Source organism: Pristiophorus japonicus, chromosome 1, assembly GCF_044704955.1.
Source record: "Pristiophorus japonicus isolate sPriJap1 chromosome 1, sPriJap1.hap1, whole genome shotgun sequence".
Taxonomy (NCBI): Eukaryota; Metazoa; Chordata; class Chondrichthyes; family Pristiophoridae; genus Pristiophorus; species Pristiophorus japonicus.
This window is the reverse complement of record NC_091977.1, coordinates 329,858,009-329,868,593: the sequence shown is the minus strand read 5'-3', so window position 1 is coordinate 329,868,593 and position 10,585 is coordinate 329,858,009. Positions and strand designations below refer to the sequence as shown.

Genomic DNA, 10,585 nt, shown 5'->3' with positions numbered 1-10,585 from the left:
GGGTCGGTGGGGGGGAGAGAAGCGGGTCGGTGGGGGGAGAGAGAAGCGGGTCGGTGGGGGGAGAGAGAAGCGGGTCGGTGGGGGGGAGAGAAGCGGGTCGGTGGGGGGAGAGAGAAGCGGGTCGGTGGGGGTAGAGAGGCGGGTCGGTGGGGTAGAGAGAAGCGGGTCGGTGGGGGGGAGAGAAGCGGGTCGGTGGGGGGGAGAGAAGCGGGTCGGTGGGGGGAGAGAAGCGGGTCGGTGGGGGGAGAGAAGCGGGTCGGTGGGGGGGAGAGAAGCGGGTCGGTGGGGGGAGAGAGAGGCGGGTCGGTGGGGGGAGAGAGAGGCGGGTCGGTGGGGGGGAGAGAGAGAAGGGAGAGCGATCATAGAGAGCGGGTCGTGGGGGGGGAGAGAGGCGGGTCGGTGGGGGGGAGAGAAGGCGGGTCGGTGGGGGAGAGAGAGCGGGTCGGTGGGGGGAGGAGAGAGAGGCGGGTCGGTGGGGGGGAGAGAGGGAGAGGGCGGGTCGGTGGGGGGGGAGAGAGAGCGGGTCGGTGGAGAGAGGGTCGGTGGGGGGGAGAGAAGCGGGTCGGTGGGGGGAGAGAGAGGCGGGTCGGTGGGGGGGAGAGAAGCGGGTCGGTGGGGGGGAGAGAGAGCGGGTCGGTGGGGGGGAGAGAAGCGGGTCGGTGGGGGGGGAGAGAAGCGGGTCGGTGGGGGGAGAGAGAGGCGGGTCGGTGGGGGGGAGAGAGGCGGGTCGGTGGGGGGGAGAGAAGCGGGTCGGTGGGGGGAGAGAGAAGCGGGTCGGTGGGGGGGAGAGAAGCGGGTCGGTGGGGGGAGAGAGAAGCGGGTCGGTGGGGGGGAGAGAGGCGGGTCGGTGGGGGGAGAGAGAGGCGGGTCGGTGGGGGGAGAGAGAAGCGGGTCGGTGGGGGGGAGAGAAGCGGGTCGGTGGGGGGGAGAGAAGCGGGTCGGTGGGGGGAGAGAGAAGCGGGTCGGTGGGGGGAGAGAGAGGCGGGTCGGTGGGGGGAGAGAAGCGGGTCGGTGGGGGGGAGAGAGGCGGGTCGGTGGGGGGAGAGAGAGGCGGGTCGGTGGGGGGGAGAGAGAAGCGGGTCGGTGGGGGGAGAGAGAAGCGGGTCGGTGGGGGGGAGAGAAGCGGGTCGGTGGGGGGGAGAGAGCGGGTCGGTGGGGGGGAGAGAGGCGGGTCGGTGGGGGGAGAGAGAGGCGGGTCGGTGGGGGGAGAGAGAAGCGGGTCGGTGGGGGGAGAGAGAGGCGGGTCGGTGGGGGGAGAGAGAAGCGGGTCGGTGGGGGGGAGAGAGGCGGGTCGGTGGGGGGAGAGAGAGGCGGGTCGGTGGGGGGGAGAGAGAAGCGGGTCGGTGGGGGGAGAGAGAGGCGGGTCGGTGGGGGGAGAGAGAAGCGGGTCGGTGGGGGGAGAGAGGCGGGTCGGTGGGGGGAGAGAGAAGCGGGTCGGTGGGGGGAGAGAGAGGCGGGTCGGTGGGGGGAGAGAGGCGGGTCGGTGGGGGGAGAGAGAAGCGGGTCGGTGGGGGGGAGAGAGAGGCGGGTCGGTGGGGGGGAGAGAGGCGGGTCGGTGGGGGGAGAGAGAAGCGGGTCGGTGGGGGGGAGAGAGAGCGGGTCGGTGGGGGGAGAGAGAGGCGGGTCGGTGGGGGGGAGAGAGGCGGGTCGGTGGGGGGAGAGAGAAGCGGGTCGGTGGGGGGAGAGAGGCGGGTCGGTGGGGGGAGAGAGAAGCGGGTCGGTGGGGGGAGAGAGAGGCGGGTCGGTGGGGGGGAGAGAAGCGGGTCGGTGGGGGGGAGAGAAGCGGGTCGGTGGGGGGGAGAGAGGCGGGTCGGTGGGGGGAGAGAGAAGCGGGTCGGTGGGGGGAGAGAGAAGCGGGTCGGTGGGGGGGAGAGAAGCGGGTCGGTGGGGGGAGAGAGAAGCGGGTCGGTGGGGGGAGAGAAGCGGGTCGGTGGGGGGGAGAGAAGCGGGTCGGTGGGGGGAGAGAAGCGGGTCGGTGGGGGGGAGAGAGAGGCGGGTCGGTGGGGGGGAGAGAAGCGGGTCGGTGGGGGGAGAGAAGCGGGTCGGTGGGGGGAGAGAGAAGCGGGTCGGTGGGGGGAGAGAGAGGCGGGTCGGTGGGGGGAGAGAGAAGCGGGTCGGTGGGGGGGAGAGAAGCGGGTCGGTGGGGGGGAGAGAAGCGGGTCGGTGGGGGGAGAGAGAGGCGGGTCGGTGGGGGGGGGAGAAGCGGGTCGGTGGGGGGGGAGAGAAGCGGGTCGGTGGGGGGAGAGAGGCGGGACAGCGGGGTGGCAGTGGGTGGGGGGGACGGGGGAGAGAGAAGGGGGGCGGCCAGGAACAGTTTGTTTCTCAGGGGGCAGATTTGATGCATCCCATCGGAAGCAGTTTTCACTCCAATTACATTGTCTGAGCTTTCCATAGTTACCAGTTATCTCAGCAGCTGGTTACTGTACTTGAAGTGCCAAGGGTCACCGTAAAGTGCTCCGTGAGGAGGGAGTCACGGGGTGCAGAGAGAGAGTACGGAGGGGAGCCAGACACAGGTTGGGAGTGGGGGGGGTGTGAGAATCGGAGGGGAGAGAGGGAACTCAGAGAAGATGGATCATATTCTTCCAACCCCCTGGTGCATACAAGCTTGGTGCATGTGTTCCAAGGGACATTGTTGGGGTGGATGAAATCCAGAAGTCACGACACTGCACTTGCGCTTGGGTCAGTGTCTTCAGCTGGCGGAGGCAACATTTGCGCTGGTGTAAGGGACTTCAGCTAGAGGAGGGATGCACTTGCTCTGGAGTAAGGGACTTTGGCTGGAACTTGGTGGTTTTTGGGGAGATCTACCCTCTGTGGCTTCTGAAGTCAAAATGAATCGAATTACAAATTGGAAAGTCAGTCAGAACTTGGGCTGGATGGTTCCAGTTACACATTCCAGAAGAACTTCAGGGTGTGGCTTATCCTCCAAGGGGACCAATTAGCAATAGATCATGTGGTAATGGAGAGCCAATCAGAGAAATGGCTGCCTTTCAGTTACTACAAATAAACACATCGATAAGAAAATCTACATGCACTCTTAAATTTCAATCCACTTCACAAAATAAAATGACTTCCCTCACCAGTGTCAGTACTAAGGGAGTGCTGTACTGTCAGAGGGGCAGTGAAGTGGGGCTTTTGAGCTCTGCTATAATTAAAGGGTTAAGAATGGGTCTCGGGACTAAAAGAAGCTAATAGGCTTTTGTAATGGCAGCTTTCTAAGTTTCTTAATGGGTAGTTGAGATAACATTAGGAATAACATGTTGACTTTGCAATGACCAACGGATGTAAGCTGTGTGACTTGGAGATTGGCCTTGGAGGGCAGGAAAGCAGAGCAATGGGGCAGAAGTGAAATGTGAACTGAACAAGAGGTCAGAAGTAACGCGTTGGAGAAACTCCATCTGGTATGAAACATAGGCAAATGAATGTGTGACGCGAAAGGGAATTAGTCAATCAACAACAGTGCACACGGTCTTTGGGCCAATTAAACGGTGTAGGGGGATCATGCACAAGGCTGACATGTATCATTAAGTGTATCAAAAGATTGCTTGGAACTTTGTATCATCGGAGAAGCCTGGCTGCAGACAGAGAGCAGGCGGTCTCCCCACCAGTGCAAATAAAGACTACTTGAATTTTCAAACCCAGTCCTGCTGTTAAGTGTTTATTTTAAATACTCCACTACAATTGGCATAGTTGGCAGGGTCTCAAGCGGACGGCGGACATTGGCAGATGGAAGCCATGTCAAAGGCGTATGTTTGAATTACCACGCACAGTTAGGACAAGGGCAGAAATCTCTCTGGTGTCAGCTGCCTCAGAGATCCGAATCTGCAGGTCTGGCCGAGACTTCAAGTAGTCAGTGGAAGATCCCAGGTGAAACAATTACAATCGGTTATATAGAAGTGTGTCTGTGTAATGTTATGATTGATAATTGGCATAGGTTGCAAGTAACGGTCTCACTCGTGAGGAGTAAGTAAGAGACATACCGCTGACAACCAATGGGTTGTAAGTATCGGTCTCACTCAGGGTGAGTAAGTAAAGGACATACCGCTGACAGCCAATAGCCGTGGGAAGTGAGAAACTTGAGTGGGGACCAGAGAGGGTCTCTGACATGGTATCTAGCAGACAAAAATCGAAAACTAATTGAAATAATGATTAAACAAGCTGGAAACCAGACGACCCACCCATTGAACAAAGAAAATGGTGGAAGTCGGAAAAGAAACAAAAGGAGAATAAAAGCCTCATTTTAGTCACTCGCGCGTATTATGAATTAAGTAGACAGGCTGGACTATTGACTGAGAAAGCGACAAAATAAACCAACAGTAGGTGTGATGGCGACAGCACCCGTTAGGACACACGAAAAGGACGATGATATAGAAGGGGGGGACTTAGGCAGAAAGGCAGCTGAGTACAACCAAGACAACGGGTGGGACATACCACACCCCCATGAGAAACAACTGCCAACAGCCCCCATTTAATTCGAAACAGTGGGGGTGATAGGAAAACCCGAAGTCTGTTATAACTGCAACAAACTCAAACAAAGGTGATGTGTGGAATGTGGAGAGAGAGGCCCCTTTGTGCTACATGAGATAAGGGTCGAAGTTAGTTGCTATGGTGACCGTTTTTTAAAAAAAAGCAGGAAGGAATTTTCTTTTAAAAAGAGGTGTTTATGGGAATTCAAACCATGAAATTGGAGGCATAAGGCAGAGAAAAGTGTTAAAACCGACAGGGGACATAGGTGTAAACTAATTGGGGGGAGGTTTAGAGAAGATCTCTTCATCCAGACGGTGGTGGGGGTCTGGAACTCTGCCTGAAAGGGTGGTCGAGGCAGAAACCCTCACCACATTTAAAAGGAACTTGGATGTGCACTTAGCGTATATGGGGGTCAGAAATTGAAACTGGTTTAAGGAATAATGGATAGTTATGATTCAATAAAAATTGAAAAGGGAAGATCATGTTTCTTTCTTACTGTTCTGGTGTTTTTCTTTGGTGTTTAAAGTTTTTGGGAAGGCATGTTCCTTTATGTGGCTGTGGCTCCTCCCCCTTTTCCAAGTGTCATTGGCAAGTTTAAGATTGGAATTACTGAGGTTAATTAACCTATTAAAAATCAGACTTTTATTATGGCCATGATAAAATTCTGGTTGGTGTAAATTAGGTGGAGTGCCTTTAGTTTCAGACATAAGGCATTTCACATCAATAATTGGTATGGCTTAAAAAAAATTCTGACCAATGTGTAACTGGGAAGAAAAGGATGAAATGCTATTATGTGCAAAATTGTTTTTCTGAATATTTATTTTTAGAGTAAAAGCACAGAAACTTTACAAAAGTAAAAGTTTTTTAACTGGAAAGTTGAACTGAAAAGGCTGCAAGCTGTGGGACTAAAGTTGACATTGATTGATGGTGTCTGTGTTTGTCGGCTTTCAAAACAAAGGAAGTTAACTCTTTCACAAGCAGCTGTAAAGTTTGTTTTAATTCAGTGGGCGACACCTTTTTGATAGAGAATTCAAGTAGACCCCAGCCTACGTGAGAGCCAGCACATTGCATTGAGCTATAACTCACGCTTGACATTTCAGGACTTTAGGCGGGAACCAATTATGGGCTAACAACATATCAATTGAGCCAATAAGGTCAAAGGGGGTGAGCCAGGTATAAAAACAGCCATTTTTTGCCATGTGTTTGAGAAGAACAAAGAGCTGGAACCCTGCCAAGGTTCTGTTGCTGGAATAAAGTTATATTAAACTATCACCGGAGTTCGCATCTCATTGAAAATTAAAGAGATCTAACAATTTTGGCGTCACGAACACGATCGCTGAGGGAAGAAACTGAATTTTGGACATCGGACCTACATACTGAGGTAAGGACTCCTCTTTATAAAAGTCCTCGGTCAATTGTCTAAATTCACCTCCCCTTCTACGCGATTCCGAAAGCCTCCGGTTTGCGAACCCTCCGGTTGGTAGTCGGCTCGAGGTCCCATAGACGTCTAAACTTCGGTGGTGTGTTAGTTAATTCATCACTGACCCACTGATCAGCTGGAAAGCCTATGACTCGAGACCCCAGTAAAGAAATTAGTACTATGGCAGCAGAAGATAAGAGCAAAGAATTACCTACAACTATTAAAGGCGGGCGGGCAGCACCTGAGGTTTCGATAGACAAAATCCTCGAACAGTTGAAAGAATACATAGAGCAACAATTCAACTTATCTAAAACCTGTAGTAAGATCGAACGAAAGTACGGTACCTCCAAAGGACAATGGTCCTTGGACGAGTTCAAAAGGGTCTGGGGAAAAACGACCTGTATGAAAAATAAAGAACGAACCAGATGGTCCCTAGCCGTTATGAGACAGATCCGACAGCAGAATGAAATTATAATGCTTTCCCAACATGATAGGGACATGACCAGTACAAAGGACCAATTGCAAGCAGTTTGTGAACAACTGAGATAGAAAAAACTTGAACTTGAAAAGTTGGAAGTGGAAGTTAAAGATCTTAAAGGTGAAATTAAAGAATGGAAAAAATCATTAGGTCAAGAGATAGTAATAGGAAAAGGAAAATGTATCGGTCAATTCCCAGGGTACCCCTGTTTGGATAAATTAAAAGCGCAAACCCGAAGACACAACCAAGGAATAGATACGGATTCTGACTCCTCTGACGATACAGGGTTGGAGGATGAAGAATTAGGGGTGCGTTTTGCCCCGTTAAAAAAAAAACGAGTTGTAGTCAAATCAGAAGAGACTGCGGATGAGGACGGAACCAAAAAACGAAGAGAAGGGTGTATGAAAAATACCTAGTTCATGATCCGGTAGACCCAGAGAAAATTGATAAATGGTCCAAGGAATTGCCCAATCCAAAGAAAGGGGGAGTGAAAACGTGGGACCAATTGGACCGCTTAAGAAATATATACCAACTTCATCCCTGGGACGGAGTGCAAATTTTGACCATAATGGTGCCAAAAACACAAGGAAGAAAATTGTACGACAAGATAGAAGAAGCTTTGGGGCAGGATGAGCAAGAATTAGACGCAGAGTGGGAGTCCGGGGTCGGCGAGAGGCCTATAAAGGCCGCGAGTTCAGCAGTCGGGAGGTGCGTCGCTGAGGCGTGAGTCCGGGGTCGGCGAGAGGCCTATAAAGGCCGCGAGTTCAGCAGTCGGGAGGTGCGTCGCTGAGGCGTGAGTCCGGGGTCGGTGAGAGGCCTATAAAGGCCGCGAGTTCAGCAGTCGGGAGGTGCGTCGCTGAGGCGTGAGTCCGGGGTCGGTGAGAGGCCAAAAAGGCCGCGAGTTCAGCAGTCGGGGGGTGCGTCGCTGAGGCGTGAGTCCGGGGTCGGCGAGAGGCCTATAAAGGCCGCGAGTTCAGCAGTCGGGGGGTGCGTCGCTGAGGCGTGAGTCCGGGGTCGGTGAGAGGCCTATAAAGGCCGCGAGTTCAGCAGTCGGGGGGTGCGTCGCTGAGGCGTGAGTCCGGGGTCGGCGAGAGGCCTATAAAGGCCGCGAGTTCAGCAGTCGGGAGGTGCGTCGCTGAGGCGTGAGTCCGGGGTCGGTGAGAGGCCTATAAAGGCCGCGAGTTCAGCAGTCGGGGGGTGCGTCGCTGAGGCGTGAGTCCGGGGTCGGCGAGAGGCCTATAAAGGCCGCGAGTTCAGCAGTCGGGGGGTGCGTCGCTGAGGCGTGAGTCCGGGGTCGGCGAGAGGCCTATAAAGGCCGCGAGTTCAGCAGTCGGGGGGTGCGTCGCTGAGGCGTGAGTCCGGGGTCGGTGAGAGGCCGATAAAGGCCGCGAGTTCAGCAGTCGGGGGGTGCGTCGCTGAGGCGTGAGTCCGGGGTCGGTGAGAGGCCTAGAAAGGCCGCGAGTTCAGCAGTCGGGGGGTGCGTCGCTGAGGCGTGAGTCCGGGGTCGGTGAGAGGCCTATAAAGGCCGCGAGTTCAGCAGTCGGGAGGTGCGTCGCTGAGGCGTGAGTCCGGGGTCGGTGGGAGGCCTATAAAGGCCGCGAGTTCAGCAGTCGGGAGGTACGTCGCTGAGGCGTGAGTCCGGGGTCGGTGAGAGGCCTAGAAAGGCCGCGAGTTCAGCAGTCGGGGGGTGCGTCGCTGAGGCGTGAGTCCGGGGTCGGTGAGAGGCCTAGAAAGGCCGCGAGTTCAGCAGTCGGGAGGTACGTCGCTGAGGCGTGAGTCCGGGGTCGGCGAGAGGCCTAGAAAGGCCCAGCTTGTGCAGCTACAGGGAGAAGGCAAAAAAGAAGTAGAAAGAAATAGAAAGGTGACATCACAGCCAAGGGGGTAAGTGATTGGCTGGTGATTGGTGAGTAGTTTTTCTTTTGTCTTTTCTATATCAGTAAGTAACATTTAGCATTGTTGTTGCCAATTTAAGTGTATCTAAGGGTTAAGTCATGGCAGGAGAGCTCGGACACATGTTATACTCCTCCTGTACCATGTGGGAAATCAGGGTCGCCTCCAGTGTCCCTGACGACTACGTGTGCGGGAAGTGTATCCGTCTCCAGCTCCTGACGAACCGCGTTGCGGAACTGGAGCTGCGGGTGGATTCACTCTGGAGCATGCACGATGCTGAGAATGACGTGAATAGCATGTTTAGTGAGTTGATCTTACCGCAGGTAAAGGCTACATGGCCAGATAGGGAATGGAAGACCAGCAGGAAGAGCAGTGCAAGGAAGGTAGTGCAGGGATCCCCTGTGGTCATTCCCCTGCAAAACAGATACACCGCTTTGAGTCCTGTTGAGGGGGATGACTCATCAGGGGAGGGCAGCAGCAGCCAAGTTCATGGCACCGTGGCTGGCTCTGCTGCACAGGAGGGCAGGAAAAAGAGTGGGAGAGCGATAGTGATAGGGGATTCAATTGTAAGGGGAATAGATAGGCATTTCTGTGGCCACAACCGAGACTCCAGGATGGTATGCTGCCTCCCTGGTGCAAGGGTCAAGGATGTTTCGAAGCGGGAGCAGGACATTATGAAAAGGGAGGGTGAACAGCCCGTTGTCGTGGTGCATATAGGTACCAATGACATAGGTAAAAAATGGGATGAGGTCCTACGAGGTGAATTTAGGGAGCTAGGAGCTAAATTTAAAAAGTAGGACCTCAAAAGTAGTAATCTCAGGATTGCTACCAGTGCCACGTGCTAGTCAGAGTAGGAAACGCAGGATAGCTCAAATGAATACGTGGCTTGAGGAGTGGTGCAGAAGGGAGGGATTCAAATTCCTGGGACATTGGAACTGGTTCTGGGGGAGGTGGGACCAGTACAAACCGGACGGTCTGCACCTGGGCAGGACCGGAACCAATATCCTAGGGGGAGTGTTTGCTCGTGCTGTTGGGGAGGAGTTAAACTAATATGGCAGGGGGACGGGAACCTATGCAGGGAGACAGAGGGAAATAAAAAGGGGGCAGAAGCAAAAGATAGAAAGGAGAATAGTAAAAGTGGAGGGCAGAGAAACCCAAGGCAAAAACAAAAAGGGCCACATTACAACAAAATTCTAAAGGGGAAAAGTGTGTTAAAAAGACAAGCCTGAAGACTCTGTGCCTCAATGTGAGGAGTATTCGGAATAAGGTGGATGAATTAATTGTGCAGATAGCAGTTAACGGATACGATGTGATTGGCATCACGGAGACATGGCTCCAGGGGGACCAAGGCTGGAAACTTAACATCCAGGGGTATTCAGCATTTAGGAAGGATAGACAGAAAGGAAAAGGAGGCGGGGTGGCGTTGCTGGTTAAAGATGAAATCAATGCAATTGTAAGGAAGGACATTAGCCTGGATGATGTGGAATCGGTATGGGTGGAGCTGCGGAATTCCAAAGGGCAGAAAATGCTAGTGGGTGTTGTGTGTAGACCACCAAATAATAGTAGTGAGGTTGGGGACAGCATCAAACAAGAAATAAGGGATGTGTGCAATAAAGGTACAGCAGTAATCATGGGCGACTTTAATCTATACAGTGATTGGGCTAATCTAACTGGTAGCAATGCGGTGGAGGAGGATTTCCTGGAATGTATTAGGGATGGTTTTCTAGACCAATATGTCGAGGAACCCCAACCAGAGAGCTGGCCATCCTAGACTGGGTATTGTGTAATGAGAAGGGACTAATTAACAATCTTGTTGTGCGAGGCCCCTTGGGGAAATGTGACCATAATATAGTAGAATTCCTTATTAAGATGGAGAGTGACAAAGTTAATTCGAAAACTAGGATCCTGAACTTAAGGAAAGGTAACTTTGATGGTATGAAGCGTGAATTGGCTAGAATAGACTGGCAAACGATACTAAAAGGGTTGACGGTGGCTAGGCAATGGCAAACATTTAAAGATCACATGGATGAACTTCAGCAAATGTACATCCCTGTCTGGAGTAAAAATAAAACTGGGAAGGTGGCTCAACCATGGCTAACAAAGGAAATTAAGGATAGTGTTAAAGCCAAAGAAGAGGCATATAAATTGGCTAGAAAATGCAACAAACCTGAGGACTGGGAGAAATTTACAATTCAACAGAGGAGGACGAAGGGTTTAATTAAGAGTTGGAAAATAGAGTACGAGAGGAAGCTTGCAGGGAATATAAAAACTGATTGCAAAAGCTTCTATAAATATGTGAAGAGAAAAAGATTAGTAAAGACAAACGTAGGTCC

The 10,585-nt window shown here is 53.1% G+C and overlaps 1 protein-coding gene across 1 annotated transcript in view; it reads right to left on the bottom strand.

Moving 5' to 3' along the window:
- pkhd1l1.1 (PKHD1 like 1, tandem duplicate 1) overlaps positions 1–10,585 on the bottom strand; it is a 402,260-nt gene that overhangs the window by 239,116 nt on the left and 152,559 nt on the right. The window lies entirely within an intron of this gene.